Below are 21,135 nucleotides of genomic sequence, written 5' to 3'. Positions count from 1 at the left end.
TGGCTACATTTAGCACAAATTACATAAATTTGCCGGATGCATCTCAGCGCCGATTCCTCATCCGCATGCGCATTTTTATAAACATATAGGTGGCTTAGTCGCGCGTGCGCCGGCACTATGCGCATACAACTCGTACTACAAGGCAGCTTCCCTCCCACATAATTCTTGGCAATGAATGGATAATTTTTACCTTTCGTATCGTTCACTTGGTGCGGTGGCGTTGGAAGGGGCTTGGCGGTGGCATTGCGAAGGAAAAATGGTACATATGCCGGATGGTGCATGCTATTACTCATTTTGTTTCCGACGAAATACCGACTGCAGATTCTGCTGTTTGGTACTGTCTGCCATGGCTGACCGTCTTCAGTATCGAATAAACCAAGGATACACGGGAAATTTGATTTAGAAACCAGCCCGACACCGCTTGACAGGGCGACAAGACGGGAGCTTACTCCGCTCGCCTGACTGCTTGGATCCAACGCCGCCTCCATTCTTCTTCGTAGGGTTTAGATGGAAAGACGCAGAAGGATACATCCTCCCTCATCCCGACTTAGTTGTGGCACTTGTATACGCAACAGTATCGTCGGCTCCCTTTTGTTTTCCTTCGACTTTCAGGGCACGCAACGCAATTTTCGTCCGCGGGGGAAGCTGCATTGTGCACGTTCTGACCGCCAGGGCGGCGCTGCCGGCGCCGTGAAAATACGTGAAAACTCCAGCGCTGGTTCCCCATTGCGACGAGCGTCGAAGTTTGCGTCATAGAATGAAGTACCAGCTTATGGGCGTCTTGCGCTGGAGTTTGAGGTATAGTAGCGGCGCCTGGTGGCGGTGCGGGAGACGACATCTGGGTCGTACCAGCTTGGGTCGTATTGAGCCCTGGCTGTGGCGAAGCACGTTTCTAGGCCGAGTTTTGCGTCGATTCGCACTTTTTTATGCCCTGTTGCGAGTGCGAAAAGGCTCGTCACTTCTCACAGACCACGCCGACCACGCTGCGAGCTCGCCGCAGCCTATAGTTTAACGAAAACGGACTCTCCGTGTGCCGTGGGACGTAATGCTGGGAGCAGAAGGAATCGGTGATGCCGATCCGGAGAGACCTAGCCCAGCCTCGAAAAGGCGTCACCGTCATTATATACTTCTGCGTCGTGGGCTGCCATGAACAAGAAGGCCTGAATCCCAACATCAGATTCTACCGTTTTCCTTCAAGGCCTCACGAAGTGGAGCGTCGGGCGCGCTACACAGCTGCAGTTCGTCGCGCTGAGTAAGCGAAACTTCGTGCCATGCTGACTGCTTCGCCTGTCTTGAAGCTTGCTTCATTATCTGCGTTCGAAATTTTGGTCTTTTGCACCTACAGTCCCGACAGCAGACGGACATAGCAGCAGGCATGGCTGGTAATTCACGATTCGAGACCCGGCCACAGCGACAATTAACAATTCGACCGATGCGAAGTGGTGAAGTGTGTGCAAATGAGCACAGATGGTCGGGCTCATTCGATGACAATTCACTACTCCACTACGAGCAGCACAGGTTAAGAGAGTAAAATGCGCTTATCCTTGATCTCAAGCCAGCACGTTGAGGCAGCGCAGCAAGGCAGTATTGATTGCAGCACATCGATGTTCGAGCGCTGTCATTAAAAGCTACATCAAGCGAGCAGCGCACAAGCTCGCGCTACAGCGCGATTCGCACGTACGTGCGAGCGCATATCCATTGCATCAGTTTAGCGGCATGCAGTCAACAAAGATTGCAGGAGGCCCGCCGTTTGGCGGCATGTCGAAAGACCGCTGCCGTCGCGACGCGTACGATCGTGCGCTCGAGCAGTTCGTACATCGCGGCGCGTACCGTCGTGTGCTTGAGCAGTTCCGTACACATGATGTCTGCTTATCGCTGCTGTGGATTCATTTATAGCACGCATTTCCTCGCGTTTGTGCGCCTCAATCTAGCAGCTAGCGTGCAAACCTTACCTGTAGTTCCACTTCGTACGCGACTCGCTTCACTTGCGATTGACACCGTGCTAAAGCTTCGCCGCCTAATTCTTGAACGGCGTACACGTATTCGGCACTGCATAATTTCTTGCCTTTACGCAGCGTGCCACCCCTGAAAAAATCTTCGGCGCCCGATATACGCAGCAGGCCGTGCTACAACACAACCGAAAGTGGCGGGTCCATATTGTAAACGTGCTTTCCGAAGCAGACGACCGAACTTGGTACGACCGATTTTAGGACAGAGGGCGCTTTTTAGCACCTTTCTCGCAGCGCCCCCTGGGCAATGCAAGAGCCCCACGGTCGCGCGTTTCTCCTTCCGCTAGCCAGCATACTCCCGCTTTAGCTCTGCTGTCGGCTCTGTCTTGGCTCTGTTTCTGGCCGCGCGTTTGCGTTTTGCGTAGAAAGGCCGTAGCGCCGTCTGCGGACGCCGTTCTACTCACCGATGGCGCAACGTCACTATGAGACCATGATGTCAGTACTCCTCGATCGGAGGGCGGGCGATTTGAACTGCGCTAGAGGTACGCGGACGCTTCAGAACGCATTTTCTCTTAAAATAAGTCTCTCCTTGGCACGAAACAAGCGTTTCGAGGTTTCTGGGATGGTATTTCAACAGTCCACGTTGACTTAATAGTAACCTTTAGTGTCCCTTTAATGACTCATACTCGCGGTCGCGTCCGTCCGTGCGCTGGAATCGTGCCAACTGTGGCCTCTCCTCCGCGCCGCGGCGCAACCTCCTCCCCTCCTTAGCAACCGGCGCGCCGGTGGAGGGCGCAGCTTCGCATAGCAACCATGACGTCACAGTAGCGGTAGAACGCGCGCGCGTCGGCGGTGGCAGCTGCACCACGCTGCACCGCCGCTCCTTCGCCAGACCATAGAATAAAGAACAACTGCCAGACATCTCGTTGCAGTCGAGTAAGTGCGACGCATGGCTCCGAAGCGGCCCAGTGATTCCGCGCCAAGCGGTTCGGGGAAGCGGCAGCGGACGCCGGATTCCCCCAACGCCAAACGGAGCGAATGCGCATGCGACGACTGAACATGTCACCAGATGCGAAAGCAAGGGAGGCAGAACGGAAACGCCAACAGCGACTGATTAGATCGCCGGGTACCAAAGGCAGGGAAGCAGAATGAAAGCGGCAGCAGCGACAGGCGATATCGCCGAACACCAAAGCGAATGAATTGTAGCGCAGACGGCAGCAGCGACTGACTCTGTCACCGAACAGTAAAGCCAGGGATGCGGAGCGCAGACGGCAGCAGCGTCTGGCTTTCGCCAAGCACACTTTAGAATTTCCAAAGTGACTTCGGTAATTTTCGTATCAACCGACGCGTGTCGAAAATTGATTCGTAACAACCGTTCTCTAGCACGTTACAAAGTAATGGGGCTCAAACGGGCCCAGAAAAAATTCGTATCATCCGGAAATTCGTATTAGCCATGATCGTATCATCGAGATTCCACTGTAGTTTAAACATCGCAAAGTGAGATGAGGGGATGTGTACCGTTCGTGCATGCTTCCACGTGTAACATTTCCGATAAAGGTACGCTTGTAAACAAATTGCAACAAAGTAATTCACATTACTGTCACTTACTTAGCATATTTATTTTCTTATATCTCAAGCTTCTTCCAACATTGCAAGAGGCCATTTTTGCACATGTTTTATGTAGTTTATGCCCACGCCTATCTTTGTTTTGTGGTCTTCAGGACAATGAATGCCACAGGAAAACAGCAATATAACAGAAAGTGCCCTTATCAGAAGCACACAGCAGCCAGTGTTCCCAACACAACACAAGAATAAACACTCTGCAGCGTAAGCCTCTGAATAACATAGTTATGGGCCCTCACAAATATATAGACAAGGTGCCCTCTTTGCCTTATATGTTCGTAATAAAACCAGATAACGATACATATGCTATGTATAAATGATGTACTACGATGAGGTGATGTACTAAAATATGTTGCTACAAGAGGCACTACTGCCTCACCAAGGCCGTTAATCACGAGAGCCTGGAGGCATGTTACATACAGGTCACTACTATCGCAGCATCAGCCTCTAGTAAGAGGGTGTGCTACAAATATCGTGGGTTTATAATGGACAAGAAATTGACAGCTTGAAAAAAATTCGAAAATTATTCATTATTAAAATTGGTTCTGCTCGGAGAAACAATACCGGATGAAAGGGAATGTGGAATCTGTATATTAGACGAAAGTGCTATTTTGGTTCGGCTTCTGCTTCCCAACACTCCATCAAGACGTTGAGAACGGTCAGCCTCTCACCACACCTACTACAGAGGGAAGCTTGACTACCGGTCAGCAGGCAAAAATGAGTACCATATGCATGTTTTATTCTCAGTCGACAGAACATGACATCAGTTTGTCATACTTTTGTTACAGAAGGTCAATTTTGTATGTGCGGTTTAATTAAACAAAATTTATTAGAGGTTTCACGGTCAGAGATGAATTGCCAAAAGTTTCGCAGCATTCTGCGCAAGAAAGGCTTGAAGTCTGTGGAGGGGATAGCTATGATAGTGTTACAGGCTGTCATTGTTATGGATGTAGCAAGTTCGTCTGCAAGCATATTGCCCACTATGAATCTGGCCTGGCACCCAAAATGCTACGATATGTTGGTTAGATGCATAATTGTATTCAGACACGATTAAGGGTCATTGATTACGGCATTCCTATATTTCTGTAGACACTAAAGCTCTTACTCCACTTAGGAAGTCCATAAATATTACAGCTTTTTGTAGTTTTAATGCCTTTATGTGTTTTACAGCCGAGAGTAATGCCTAAGCCTCTGCAATAAAGATGCTCCTTTCTGCGTTCAGAATTATTGAATTCCGAGAAGGATGGTCCGACTGCAAGTGAGATACACAATTAGGTGACTTTTATGCGGCGGTATGAAATTCTGGACAGGAGTACTTTGACTGGAGTTCCAGAAAGTGCATACGGATATGCATCTCTGGAGCAGGCTTTGTAACTTTGACAAAGCAAGTGTCGTATTCTATCAGTTGCCACGGCCACGGTGGCAACAACCTTGTTGGGTGCACATGTAGTGGGATATTTATTTCCTCGCTCAGCTTCCTCACGTGTAGTGAAAAAGGTTTTCTCGTGGAAGGTCGGTTTTGAAAGAGTGTGGCAGACGTCAAATTATTAATGGTTTTATAACAAGGGTGTTCAGGATGACCTCAATAACCAGGCTGATGATGATGATGATGTTCAGGATTAGATTTCACTTTGAGGAAGTATGTGAATCTTAACTATGTTCTTTGCAGGCGGAGTGACCATTCATTAGACTCCATGTAAAAACTCCGTATGAGACTAGTTCTGAAGGTGGCCGTGGCTCGGCAAATACCTAAATGGTGAACGGGATCAAAAATTTTCAATGCAATTGGAGCAGCAGATTGATATATTGCAGAACCATAGTCCATACGTGACAGTACGAGGTTCCTGTACAGGTTAACTAGGCAGCCCCTGTCAGTGTCCCATGTCGTCTGTGGCTGGCAATGGCTTTAATTTCATTCTCATATTGCCTGAAACACAGCAACCTACACTTTGAAAGTGCAGCTGTACAGACCATCACAATCACAAGTTTCACTGCCCACACACAGCAAGGTATGCAGACTGTTTTTGTAGCAACTTCTTTCAGACTGGCAATTAATCCAACATTTCTACAACTCTTTTCAGGCTTCAATAACCTATCAGAAACTATGCTTCATTAAATGGTGATGACATCTAGAGAGCAATCACAATCATATGCAAGAAAGTTTTTTCAATAGTGTTGAAAACTACATGTTCACTCAAAATGGACACCAAGTGTATCCCCTTGCTCTTGTATTGTATTTCCCGGGACACATACAAGGGTTAGGGGGCCAGCATTTTTAACCTGCACACCCTGTTATAGAGCTTCTAGAATATATGCGACTTTATTGACAAAATGCACCTTAACCAATTATTCATTTTTGTTGTCCGAGACACCTGTTGCTTTGCATCATTTAAAAGCTATTAGGTTTTTAAATGCTGAGAGCATTACAAATAAAAGCCAGGCCTTATTCTACTCTAGTTGATGCTAGTTTGCATTCGTCACCTTATAAAGGCTTTGGTTTGACTCGAGTCCTTGATGATTGAGGCATGATTTTGCATGCAGGGTTATGTCTATGGTATGTCATTTCATCTATGTTGAGTTGTTGTGTTCATGCAGGTGTCAGGATGGGAAGCTGCTTGAATTTATCCCACTTTGCAACACGTAGATTCCATCACTTAAATATAAGGGACATGCGTACTTTTCAGTTGTCACAAGTAACACTGGAAATTATCACTTCCGAATAGCCTATCTAATCATTTGCCAATGCAGGCAAGGAAGTGTGGATGCAGAGACTGTGACGTCTTATGAAAAATTACTGTTATGTGTAATGCTACAAAAAGTAAGCAACTTTGTATTAAATGAACTTGCCACAGAGGACGTCTGAAGATTCTCAATAATTTGCCAATAATATCCCATGCTGACCTGCGCCACAGTGAGTTGCAAGTGCATATATGTCTCCAACAAGAATGTACGAGGAAGGACTAAGATGAACCAGATTTTCAATATCGCCTCTAACTTGGTGGTCTGGTAGTGTATATAAAGAACACACTGTTGTTGTCTTGTTAAATAATATCGCCCGTATGGCAATAGCTTCAAGTGGCGTATGGATACTCCCATGTTGCAATTGCCATTCCATCTGAGTAATGTGGAATAAAAGCACTTCAATGTTGTCAGTATTTCATAAGAGACATCTAAGATATTATAGTGCTTCTTGCATTGCCACTGAAACCTAGAATAAGAGAAATAAAAAAATTATGTGTGGGTGGTAGTCAAACTAAATGGCAGGCTTATTTGGAGCAGTTACTCACAGTCTATTTTTTGGCACACTCAGAAACGTGCTGTGCTCTTGGTACTAAAGTGGATGGGCCAGCTACTACTTCAATAGGTAATGCTAAATGATATTCACCTCATTTCTGTAAGAGGCGTTTTGGAGTTTGGCATGAGTCAAGACAGCTTACCTTCGTGGACTTGGGCAGAACACTGGAAATGTTCAGAGCTGGAGGAGGAGATTGGTGGACCCTCCACTACAGTCCGCCCACTACAATGAAATTTTCACTGTTCCAAACCACCTATCTGTAGTGGAAGATAGGCCTAGGTCAGCAAGGCTCTGCTGTCATCCTGTGGAAACCACAATTCTGCCTCGCGACCCTGCGAGCTGCATCGCACAATTAATGCCTGAACACAGTATGTGCCCTGTGCATAGTTTGGAGAAATATGTTTTCTCACACTTGTACCTAGATTATTTCTTCTTCTGAAAATGACACATGCACGAGGGCAGTCATCATCAGCACCACTGCAAGTTAAGGCCCTTCACAAATGCATTCGCACAACCGTCTAAGTTGCATTCATGTTCACTGCATTTAGCGCACATGTGATTTTCCCAGACTGTTGGTATTTGGAGTATCTTGGGTTTGAAATGTCCAGTGCCACTGAATGCTGAGGAAAGCTAGTGTCTTTTGTGGACAGACATATTCGGTTAAATGTGAGGCCTAGGTGTCGTATTCATATTTCTCTTGGCTTTTTATCGTTGTGCACAAAACAGGAGACCCGCTTGGCCATGCAGCGTTTCTAGCATGTCTGTGTCTTTGTCGGTTAAGAAATCTCTCCCCAAGAGAAGACCTTGGATAGCATTTAGACTGCGGTGCAGTGAAATGGTCTGTTTAGCAATTGCAGCGAATACAAAAGTGGGTTTGTTTGTATTAAATATACTTGAACCAGAGGAAGTTTCAAAATGCTCAATAAGTTTGCCTTTGGTATCACATGGTCGCCCAACCCACAATGAGTGCAAGAGTTTAGACATCTGGCAAGAATGCATTGGGAAGGAAGCCAGTGAACCTGGCTATAAAGACAGCCTCCAAGTAGGTGATCTGGTGGTACATATCAATACCACTCTATTTTCACCTTGATATAAACAATTGCTCAAATTACTACAGCTTCAAGTGACGTATGGAGGTTCACATGCGATGGAACTTTCTACGGTAACTGCCACTCCACCTGTCTGATGGGCATGTGTCATATTGATTTTAAGAAATTTGTATGGTTCAGGACAAGGTGAGTCTCTTGAAGACAAAGTACCTTTGACTTCCAACATCCTATTGTGATATTCGTGTTGCCCCCAAAAAGTATAGGAGAACTAAAAGCAAGTGTTGTGCATGTGTGGTACTCAAACTTAGCAGCAGAGTTATCTGGAGGAGTTAATCGCTGCCTATTTTTCTTTACGCTCTCCGGAGGATGCTGTTCTCTCGGTGCTCAGGCTGATAAGCCAGACGTACCACAACAGGCTCTAGCAAAGAACTGAAGGCTAGTCAAAGGCGGCCGATTCCTCCCCGACCTATTTTAATGTAATGATAGATGATCTTTGCATCGTCTCTACAAGGGAGAACATGGCGTTCGACAAGGAGTCAAGAGAACACACCTCAGTGAGCTTGGTTTTAGTACTGGCGGAGGTGGCATGGTCCTTCCGGAACAGTTTCCGTGGAATTTTTATTGTTCCGATCCATGCATCTGTGGCAGCTGCCTAGGCCTAGGCTTACTGGAAGTGGAGCATTGGACCCGGTCAGCAAGGCTGTATTGTCATCCCGTCGACAGCAGATGCTGCCCCACAACCCCGATGATGATGTGTGGTGTTTAATGGCGCAAGGGCCAGCTATGGCCAAAGAGCACCAGGACATATTCTGTGAATTTTCTACATATTGAATTCAGTTGAAAATGTAGATATAATGTGGCTGTAAAGAGGCAAAGGATTGGGTCACTGTATAGAGTGTAAAATATGTAAGCAACAATATGATCATGACTCATGATAAAACAGCATAAAGATTTCACTATAAAGAAGCGATATAACATTATCAATACAGGCACTACTGCCTTCACAAAGCTCTTGAAGGACTGAGAGGCACGCGCTGTAACAACTGATCTCATTGCAGCTATAGCCTCAAGGGTGAGGCTGTGCTACACACAATGGCCAAATTATTTCCAAGATACTAGCGTAATCTAAAACACAAAAACTGTTTTCAGGTTAAAAAGCGGTTTGTGAGCAAGAAAAAATGCTGGGTGAAGTGGAATATGTTGACGATATGCAGAGTGAAATTACTTCTTATCCTCAGTTTTTATTTCTCTGCACCGGACGAGGGCATGGAAAACTGTAAGGCCTTTGCTGCACCATTGACATGTAGGTGGATCCCTTCCAGTCACTAAATAAGAGTGGGTGCCGAATGTATGACCTATTCTTAATCGACAAAGCAGCACTTCGTTGTATCGTGATGTTTTTTCTGATATCCAGTGCTCTAATCCGGGTTTGATTAAGTCCAGTTTATTGGATACCCGAGTATTCCACTTTCTGCCAGTGCATCTTCAGCTTACGACATAAGTGTGGTTTAAGATCCGAGGCGGGGATGGGTACATTTGTGTCGGTGTCGCCAATAGCTGCTGAGGTAGCATTCCCGTCAGCAGCTTCATTGGCCTTTTCTACCACTGTGGCCAGGTACCCAGCTTAGCATGATGAGTTGTTTACCACTAAAGGCTGAGCATAGTAATGTATATGGTTCATTAAAGACAGTGTTTTTATGCTTTCGTAGGTTCATTAGGGCTCAGACTACACTCAATGAATCAGAGAACACAACGGCCCTAGTGAGTATTTTAGGATTGTAGCGCAACTCAGAACGAGCAAGAAAGGAAGGTGGAAGGGGTAATGAAAAGGAACGGAGAACAGGGTCACCGCCAGGGTGAGCGCTCACCCTGTTCCCCATTCCTTTTCATTCCCCCTTCCACCTTCGTTTTTTGCTCGTTCTGAGCTGTGCTACAAGCTTAAAAAAGTCACGACATACCAACTCGCCCCAAACTGCTACGCTTTGGCCCTAGCGATATTCGTTTGCTTGGTGTGTTTAACTGCAAAGAGTATTGCATATGCTTCAGTGTAAAAATACATGTATGTGGATTCAATGTACCAGAAATTAAAAACGATGGTCCTACTGCTGCATAAGCAACACCAGAAGGGGACATAGAAATATGTTGCAACAGAACTGCTTCTGTGTAAAATTCAGCACAGGAATACTTCTGCCGACGCTCAAGAAAATGTGAATGTATGTGTGCCTGAGGTGCTCGTTTCGATGTTTCTATGAAAGAGACGTCACACAGGATATTCTGACACTCCCATGGTGGTAGAAGCCACGTAGGAGCCATTAAGACATTCTCTAGAAGCGAGGCGCCCGTTTCTTCGGACAGTGCTTCCAACTGAAGGGTCAGAGGTGGCCTAGTAGTTGGGTGGTTACAGAACAGCCTAGCCGTGGACAGGTCGTCAATAACTGAATGGCATGGATGATGGAAATCTCATATCACCTTCAGGGGATAGCGGAAACTTAAATATATCCTTCGGAGATGTAGAGACGATTTGTTGAATTCAACGTACAGGCTTTCTACAGGACTAATCCTGAATGCACCTGTAGCAAGACAGATACCCAAGTGGTGGAAGGAATCCACAAACTTCAAAGCACTAGGTGCGGCATAGTTATAGACAATGGCTCCATACTCAAGGCCTGACTGTATAAGACTTTCGTACAAGCTCAAGACGAACCTTCTGACTTCCCCAAGATGTGCAGGACAAGAGCTTGAGTAGATTTATTGTCTTCAGGCACTTCATTTTCGTATATTTTAATTGAGCGATAAAAGTTAATTTAGAATTTAAAATGAGGCCTAAAAATTTATGCTCATGGCTCACAGATAGCCGTTCTCTATTAAGGTCATTAACGGGGTCCGGTATTACACCTATTACTTGTGAAGAGAATGCACATAAGCTTTTTGAGGGTTTAGTTTAAAACCGTTCTCGTCCGCCTACTTAGACAATTTATTCAAGCCAAGCTGCACTTGTCGCTTGCAGGTACTAAAATTACATAATTTGTAACCTATTTAGATATCATCCACATACAACATTGTACGTGGTATGATAGTCTGGAGCGAGTTCATTTTTACAACAAATAACCTACAGCTCAGCACTCCACCTCGTGGCACACCAGTTTCCCGAGTAAATGGACGAGGCAGGTCGTTACCAACCCGAACATGAAATGTGTGGTTGGAGAGATAACTTCGAATCAAGTTTAGCAAATTGCCTTGGACGCCCATACCAGCCAGGTCACGAAGGGTTCCGAAACACCAAGTAGTGCCATATCCTTTCTCCATGTCTAAAAATACCGACAAAGAAAACTATGCACAAAGGCAACACGGATATTTGCCTCGATGCAAACAAGACTACCTGTTGTGGATCTACATTCCCTGAAGCCGCACTGGAAGGGATCTAGTGTTTTGTTGCTTTCAAGAAGATGGATCAGGCGCTGGTTAGTAATTTTTTCAAAAGCTTGCGTAGGCACTTTATTAGAGCTATAGGCCTATATCTGCTGACCAAAGACGGGTCCTTGTATTCTTCAAGAACAGGAACTATGACTGCTTGCTTCCAGGCGGACAGAACGTAGCTGGCAAAGAATATGGCGTTTAAATATAGGAGTGTTTCGTGTGCTTTGAGGTGTAGGTGTTCAATCACCTCATAAACTATTCGATCGTTTCCAGCAGCCAACTTATTGCACCAATTTAGTGCAGCCTGAAATTCCGCCGTGTTAAAGATGGTTGCAAGATTCACTTCTTTTCCCTTTCCTATCCAGAGGTAGTTGCTCCACTTTTTGCTGGTACCTCAGGAATGTATCTGAATAATGGGATGAACTAGAAATGTGCTCAACATGTGCCACTAGAGAATCAGCTTGATCCCCAGAGTATTTCCCTTTGTGTTCACTAATGGTAGCGGATGAGTCCGCCGACCTTTGATTTCGTTCACTCTGTTCCAGGCTATTCTTTCATCAGTATCAGAATTAATGGTGGAAATTATTTTCGCAGCTTCCCCTTTTGGCCCGGCGGCATGTCCCTCTCCTCTCAGACTTTATTTTCTTGACAACGATCAGATTCTCTGTAGTTGGAGAGTGTCGAAGATGGCTCCAAGCATTATTTTGATTTCTGTGCGCTTCCTTACACTGGTCGTTCCACGAGGGAACACGTCGCTTACAGGACAATCCATTTGTTTCGAGGATACCACGCCATATCAACTATAAACGCCATGAAATATGCCACTGCATCAATATAAAGTGTACAGATGTCATTCCAGGCCAAATGCGCAAGTTCCCTGTACCGTCTTCAGTCGGTACAATCAACTATCCACCAGGGAACATGTAGAAAGCACTCATCACCTTTTGTTAGCTTCGGGACAATGGGGAAATGGTCACTCCCATAGTGATACATAATCCACTCCACTCCAGATGTGGCAAGAGTATACTCGATGCGATGTTTAAATCGATAGATGAAAATGTTTTGTTTGCGACACTAGAATGTAGGCTCTTTCCCTTTTAGCAAGCAAGCATCTGAAGAGAAAAGGAGGTCTTCTACTAAGCGCCCTCTGGCATTACGACAATCTCTTCAAAGGGTGTTGTGTGCATTCAAATCTCCTACGACAATATAAGGTTAAGGCAGTTCATAGATAAAGCTATGAAATTTTGCTTTTGAAAGATGGCAGTTCGGAGGGATGTATAGGCAGGCAATTACGAGCAGCTTATAAAAGAGCACCTCCCGGACCGCAACTGCCTCATAGGGTGTTTTAAGCTGTAACTGCTGGCAAGTAACACCCTTACCTACAGCTATGGCCACACTGCCCGACGAGGAAAGGGCGTCGTTATGGTCTTTTCGATGAATGGCATACTGCCAGACAAAGTTTGTGTGTGAAGGATTAAGAAGCGTTTCTTGGACACACAGCACCCTTGGACCGTATTTGTGTAAGAGTTCCTTAACCCATTCGCTGGCAAAGCCGGCGAATCGACGGGCATAGCTGAAGTGGCATTCTTGCCGAAGCCGCCGAATCGCCGGCCTGCTGCTTTTAGGATTTCATAAAGCTGTTGATAGACAAGAGCACTTATCACCACATCTGAAGGTGCTTGGATATATTACTGATTGATGGCAGTACCGAGTTGTGTCGTTTGAACTCACTTTTATGTTTTCGTTTTTTTTTTCGTGATGATCTCTGGCGCCTGAAGGAATGGTGGCGCCCAGTGGATGGCGTGCTCTCTCCAAGCATGAGACACCTGCTTGTCCTTTCATTTTAATAAATGTTTCTCCTCCTCCTCCTCCTCCAAGCATGAGATGGTGGATATCCTCTTCGATAGCGACAGCGATGACTAGCCAGAAGGCAATCCCAGGTGTGTACGGTTAAAGCAAAGAAAACTGAAAGCAACTGGGAGTGCGAAAAGTGTGCTGCTGCTCTGCACATGCCTCAGTGCTTCCACATTTTTCACACGGTGAAACGCCTGTGATCTGTAAAAACTTTCCACAATAAAGTGCGAATATTTCTCAAATGTTGATGAATGTATTTTTATCCAGTATTTATTTTTGTCCAGTAAATAGTTTGCTTAGGCGCTCATGACGCGCGAGCGCTTTCGGTGAGAAAATGCGAGGTACGTATGGCTTGCACATGCGCACGGCGGGCGCCCGCGAATGCGTTAATGTCGTCTAGATTGTGAGGTAAACCGGGACATTCCAATGCATTATCTGTGTATCCATGTTATATCTGTTTCGTGCTCTATGTCTAGGAGATATAGATTAAGTTAGCTCACGAGACCTTTCCAGCATTTCTCTTTGTTTCCGGCACTTGAGTTTTCCCATTCCTTGGGCGTCTGAGACCGCCGTTGTGCTCGTATCCATCACCTCATCCGAGGCGGTGGATAGTGCCTGCTTATCGGGCATGTAAACGGGGTTTTACGGCCCACCTGCACGGGCAGCGGCCCTGGGTCCGGCAGGCCTGAGGGTCTGCTGGTGCTCCTTGGCGGGGGCCAAAACAACACTACATACTACAGCCGGAGAGGGGGGGGGGGGGGGTAGGGCGCTGATGACATGACCCTTGTCAAACTTTGTGCTACTTTAGCAGCCAACAAATGATGTGGCCCTACCCCCCGGTGTGCCAAATCGGTGTAGAAAGGACTTAACTGATTGAATGGAAACACTTATGTGCCTCTGGCAAAGATTGATTTAGACTAACCTTCAGTTCCATTATTTGTTTTTCTTTTTTCCAGTGGCGCAGGATCGCGAGTAGACAGGGTGGTCTCCTTCACAGTTGGCACAGTGGGTTGCTGAAGGGCAGACGTCAAAAGAGTGTTCAGTGCAGCTGCACTTAGCACAAATAGCACACCCTCTCAGGCACGTACGCAGGATATTTTTCGGGGGGGGGGGGGGCCCAACCCAAGGTAACATTTCTATGCAAATGAGGGGGAGGCTACTTTTACTAATACGAATGTGAATAATGCCCACCATTCACCATAAAGACGCGTAAACCCGCAAAAGAGAATAGAAATAACGTGTATCTCACAGGTACACCTGTGAGAAACACCTCTTCTTTACTTGGCAAACAGAGAACCACATCAAATGGACTCGCGCATGAAAGATGCCAGGAAGAACCTTGCCAAGAACAAGTTAACAAGCGAAAGTGCCAACTAAAGATTTCTAGTGGCGTTTTTTGAATTAGCTCTGGAAGAATTATAGAGAAATGTATATTTGCGGAACAATCACAGTTCTTTTGCATCCCTCGTTTACTGCTCTACCAAGTGCCAAAACCAATTCGTGTTGTTATTTGGGAAGTTGCGTAACGACTCGTGGTCCCCAGTCCCGTACAACCGCGTAGAGCGCAGGACGCGGTTCTATGGGGTTCTAGACGTACTGAGGCCACCGCGGAAGAATAGAAAAACCCCCATTAGCACAACAGGGAAGTGGCTACGTCAAGCGGCTCGATTCATAACTTTAGAAGTGTAATTGATCTGCCATACGCGGTTTGGACCACGACTATGGCATCTGATATACCAGAGATGTGCACACGGAATTATTCTCAACTTCCGGTGGCGTTTTCTCTACTTCCTGTTTAAATAAAAAGATACTGATCTATAAATATTTTCACGAACAATTTTCGCTTTTCCTCCCTGTTTGGCTGCTGCCGTGGCTTTCTCCCTAAGTAGATCGCTTAATTTCTCATCTGCTTGCGACTCTTGTTTCCAGTTGCCAATTTTGCACGAAAAGTGCTGTACAAGTAGAAAAAAACCAGACGAGGTAACGGGTCACAGTCATATTGCTTATGAGTTTAACGGTTATTGCAGGGTCTGATGATGGACGCTGTTTCGCAATATCTAATTTTGCACCTTATCTAACCCATATCGCGGATATATGGTTCTGAAGATCTGCCAGCGTCGCGGCGAGCCATCACTGGAGCAAATAATGAAGCAAAAGGAAAAGTTAAACGCAACTGACAGTTTCTCCGGCAACAACTCGTCCCACGAGCATACAGACCAGCTGACTATGAACCGATTCCATTTCCTGGCCCCTGGATCAGTCTAAATAAGGAAGGTTGAACTAATGAAGCAACAGCGATGCGCGTGATCGTTGAATAGATGGTCAGGTAAAAATTTTGTTGGGCATTATAAATAAAATATTATAATTAAAACAGTAAACTATGCCCTGCCTGCTACAACAGATGGTGACAACTGAATTCACCTTGAGTTAGTAGCGCGGGCCGATGAGAAAACTGGTCTCCACACCCCAGGAGATGCTGATAACTACCGCCATCCGAAAGGAGTGCAAAAATTGACAACCATTTCACTCTGTGAAGATGGCATGGCTGCGAAATCTGACGACAGTTAAAGCTCCCAAACGAGAAGCAAAGTGTTTCACCTCCGCTGCGGGTCGGCCTGAAAATAATGCAATATTGGGCCGACCCGCGGCGAAAGTGAAGCGGGCGTTAAGCACCCCGCATACGTGGGCCGATCCCGAAGATAGTGCAACACCGGGCCGACCACGGCGGAGGTGAAGCAAGCATTAAGAGCTCCCCATACGTGGGCCCATCCCGAAGACTCCGAAGGGCGCGTTGTAAGTTCCTGAGTCCAAAGAGGTATGTGCCATTGATCTTCGACCCTTTCTTCACTATCACCAGGATCGGTCCACATGATGATTTTTTCTGTTAACGGACGCCCAAAAAAACTACAGAAGTTATTCATACATTGCTTTCGCTTGTAAAAGGCGGCAAAATGTTGACCGCCAAGTAGATTGATTTGTCGGCGCTTTAGGAATGTGTATGAGGAGTGGTGGTGTGGGTTGATAGGGGGGGGGGGGCGCTTGATTTCGGGGGGGGGGGGGGGCCGGGCCCTCTGCAATTTTGCGACACATGCCCAAAACGCTAACACTTGAAGCAGTGACGCGGATTTGGGATGTATGGCCTGACAGGAAGCTTACAGTAACTGGTTTCGATTGATTCAGGAAGGTTGCTGGTTCCAAAGGAAATGACTATATGCCTAGTTAGTAATTGCTTGTCATGTCGCCTTATTTTTATCCTTTGCACCTTGACAACTTTCTGCTCTTGCCACTCCTCTAGTTCACTTTAGCTAAGTTCAAGGAGGTCATCTTCCAAGATGGCACAGCGCACTGTGTTCATTGACCTATGTGGGCCTACTGAAACCGGAATGTCTCTGAGTGCTACAAGTTTCGAGAGCTTGTCGTACTGTGGTTTGTCGCGAACTTCGAGAAGATTGCCTGTTCACACCTTCGCTACTTTATAACCTGGGCCTATTGCATCAGTAAGAGATTTGGCTACAAGAAATGGTGAGATCATTCGGACAGTCTTAGTTTCATACTGACTGTGAACAATGTGGTACTTGGGGAAAAGACACTCTTGGTTGCATAAAAAAATTGAATGTTTTATCAATGCGTCTTCTCTTCAGGGAGTGATCACGTAGTGGTGGAAAAACATATGCCATACAAAATTGCAAAATTCAGCAGCAACGGTAGCCACCCACCACCAAGCCCCACAAGGTTGGAAGAATACCTGCAGATACCAGCCATGCATCGCCGCTATAACCTAATATACCCAAGGTTGGATAACTACACCAGGTTAACCCTTGCCGCTGAGAAATTCGGAAGCGAGAAGTGAAAACAAGACAGGAAAGCTGAAAATGTGAGAGAGAAAGAAAAGGGATGAACATAAGGACAGGAAAAGGCAACTGCATATATCCTCCAGGATGGTCAATCTGGAGGTGCCGTCTACGTGAAGCCAACGCCAAACAGGTGTGTTGCCTAAAGGTCCATACGCTCAGCATCGGCTCAACCCCCAGGATCCCCTTTTCCCCGGACACGGCTAAGCCACGCACAGCTAGCTACAAGCGGGAGGGTCCAACCCTCATGTGCTCGGGTACATGGTGGCGCAACTCACCAAACGTCTGCTGATGCAGACACCCCTACGGGGTGCCCGACAACCCTACCACACTTCATGGCATAGTTCATGTTTGAAAACTTAGCAGGTTGCACACTTTTGGGAAAATGTGTTTTCTTGAACCTTTAGCTGGATTATCTTTCTTTTTGAAAATAACAAGCGACTGAGAGGAGGCAGCGCGTGAACCACTACAGTTGCGGCACTTAGTGAATGTGTTTGCACAGTTGTTCCAGATGTGTTCACCTTCACTACACTTTGCAGGTGCAAGATTCCCATGAACAGATAGTGAACTATGACAATACCACTTGCACTTGAAGCATCTTCTTGCGTCTGAAATGTACACCACGACTGGAACGCTGTGAAAAGCTACACGGCCTTTCTCAGGCAGAGATATTCGGTTATATGTGAAGACTAGCTGTAGGGCACTTATATCTTTGCCTTCCTTTTTCACTAGTAGGTGCCAAGTGGCAGTAACCACTTGGTCATGCTGGGCATCTAGAATACCTTAAGTTCTTGTGTAACATCTCTTAATGAGAGGAGGCCGTGGATAGCATTTATACTGCAGCAGTGTAATTGTCTCTGTCTGATGTGTGATTACATCCCGTTTCCGGAGATTTTCGGATTGTCTTTTAGGCTGTGTGCTTGGACAAGCAAGGCCCCTGATGCTGGCTGTGTAATTAGTGTTGACCGCACTCTTAATGCACCGTGCAATGGCAATAACAGGTTTTGTGGTGATTGGTGCATTGTCATTGCAATTAATCGCTAGGAATTTTTTAGTAAATAATGTGTTCTTCCTTCTGAAGTTTCTTCAGTGGAACCCCTTCTTGGGGCCTATCATCCTTTTATAGTTGAAAGTCTGATGAGAATCTGCAACAAGGTAAGCCGAGGTTCACTCCCATAATTTCCGCGATGTCCCATAGCACTCTGCTTGGCAGGGAGACAAAGAACACAATGGCCGAGGCTTGGCCAAGGCTCCAACCGACACCGTTTGCAGTTTGTTACCCTCCACCTTTCGACGCATCTCCACCGTACAGCGTAAGCGTTTGGTTGCGAGAGTTCAAAGCGCACGTTGGTGGAAAATATAAACACATTGATCATTGAAAGTGCTCCTGTTAAGCTATGGCTCACCATGAGAAAGTTTTGGCATATTTAAATGGACACTAAAGAGAAAAATTATTTCTTTTGTATCGGTAAATTACCTTTCTATGACACCAAAAACACCACTCTAACCACAATAAGGCACTTGAAAAAGTGCAATAAGGCACCAGAAAAAGTGCAAGAGCGAAAGGCAGGTGGTCACGCCTCCATGAAGTTCTTGCCCCTGGTCGCTATGACGTCATGGATTTTGATGGAATCTTCTACGGCCTACTTAATTATATAGCGGTACAGATTGACAACATTGTGTTCTAAAGGAACCAAATATTAAACATTGCAAGTTTCAGGAACCTTTAATCAGCCAACGCGGTCGTAATGCGAAAACATACTTTGGAATCCCTGACGTCTCACTGATGTACCGGCGTCGGGGTTTCGGCGCAAAATTCAAATACCGATACTTCGACTTTCATTTACTAATCTAATAATCAAACTATTATTTTTAAATGACTGCCTGCAGGGTTCTCAAACAATGCTTTCTCTCAACTGATTGATGGTTTCGCTTTAGTGTCCCTTTAAGGATACGTTAGAATCCCAGGAACTTCAATGCTTCAGAATGCAGGATGCACTAATAAAAGCGAAGAAAATGTTCTTCGACACATGCTACCGATGCATAAAATATAATCAAAAAGCTTTATGGACGTACATTAAAGGCAACGGTTGAGAGCATGTCACTGATTCCACCCCTTGATCAAGACTGTAAATAGACAACAATCTCGCGAAAGCTGCTTGCTTCAATTCTTTTTTGAGCTTGGTGTTCAAGTATGCACACAAGATGGCAACTTTGATCCTTGGTATTGTGAAATGGATAGCAAATCCACGGAACGCAGGCTCCTTATCACTGCAATCCACCAAAAGTACACAGCAACCTTAAGCGAGTAACAGCTGCAGGCTTGACGACACCAAAAGTGTCGTTCAAGTGCATTCTCAGTGAAAAAATATTCATTTTTACAAGGTCACTAGAAGAAATAGCCCCACCTCAAGACTGGAAAACCGCAAATTATGTGCTGCTGATAAAACCTAACCTCTGTAGCATTGTTACGAACTACCGCGCAGATTTATTAACAAGTGCAATATGTAGGACTCTTGAACACATTTTTTTTTCTATTACGGATCACTTGAACAGATATTTTTAACTCAATATTGAACACAATGGCTTTTGCAAGGGTATTCCTGCATAACACAATTCACTGCACTCGCACGATTTAGCAAATTCATTGCTTAAATGTTTCTCTGTTCACTGAGTAGTTATACATTTTAAAAACGCTTTTTACACTGTCCATCTGATAAAAAAAATGCAATTGTATAACATATAAATCTATGTAACTTCATGGATTAAAGAATATTTACACCTAGGGCTCCATAGGGTCATTATGCACACCTGCCATGCTAAACAAGTCGAAGTGACTCCGGGTGTACCGCAGGCTTGAGTGTTTGTACCACTGCTGTTATTAATTTACATAAAAGATATTGTAACGGATACGAAAGGCGCGGGCAAGAGAGAAGAGAAGACGAAGAGAACGAGGAGGTTTGAGAGGCCGGGCTGCGCTACGATCACACTACGATCATCGTCCATCACCTGTAAATAAAACCATTTCTTCGCAACTCTTCGTAACAGTTGTGGTGGAAGGTGCTGGGTAATCGACACCCGAAGACGGAGGCTGAACCACAAGTTCTTCGATGGAGCCGTCGCCTTGCTGGACTCCCACCGAATCCACCGGAGATGAATATGTCCCACGACGCAGACGAACAACGGCCCATTCCAACTGCTGCCCCGACAAGTTCTGTTCTGCAACTGAGAGATGCGCGTCCCTTCGCCGGAAGATCGGACGAAGACGTCGAGGAATGGCTCATCCATTATCACCGGGTGAGTGCCGCCAACAAGTGGAACAGCGCCTCTCAGCTTTCGAACGTCGTGTTCTTTCTAACGGATACTGCGTTGTTGTCGTTCAACAACCACGAGGAAACGTTCACAACATGGGGAAAATTTGTATCGGAAATCAAAGAGCGATTCGGCGACTCCGCGACGAAAAAGAAAAGGGCAGAACAGACGCTACTGCAACGTGCGCAAGTGCCAGGCGAAACCTGCACGACCTACATTGAGGCAGTAATAAAACTGTGTAGGATGGTAGACTCTGGAATGTCCGAGGAAGACAAAGTCGGGCACATCCTAAAAGGAATTGCCGAGGATGTTTACAATTTCCTCATCGCAAAAGACAACCTGGCTTCCGTCGCTGACATCATTCGGCACTGTCGCACTTTCGAGCAACTAAAGACGAGGCGCATAATGCCGAAGTTTGGCAGGCTAGCTAATGTGACGACAGTTGCAAGCGTGGACAGCAACCTGCCCCTTGATCTTGCATCAACGATCCGACAAATAGTTCGGGAGGAACTCAGCCTGCACGCGCAAGTGACACATCGAGGCACTCATTAACCTCCGCCTACCACCAGATTTTGAGCCAAACGTGGCATCCTTCTCCCCGTATCCTGCGGCAAGGGGCACTAGGGATTATGAACTCTCGCCCCGACAGCAGCCACGTCCCTACGACAGAGGCCCTACTTATGCCGCTCGGCCACAACGAGAGCAGCGACGTTTTTATCCCCGAGGCCCTGCAACTTCTGTCAGGCCGCGACAAGAACAGCACCGACCCTACTACCACGACGCGA

This window comes from Dermacentor andersoni, chromosome 11 (genome assembly GCF_023375885.2).
Source record: "Dermacentor andersoni chromosome 11, qqDerAnde1_hic_scaffold, whole genome shotgun sequence".
NCBI classification, from domain to species: Eukaryota; Metazoa; Arthropoda; class Arachnida; order Ixodida; family Ixodidae; genus Dermacentor; species Dermacentor andersoni.
This window is presented reverse-complemented; position numbering follows the sequence as displayed.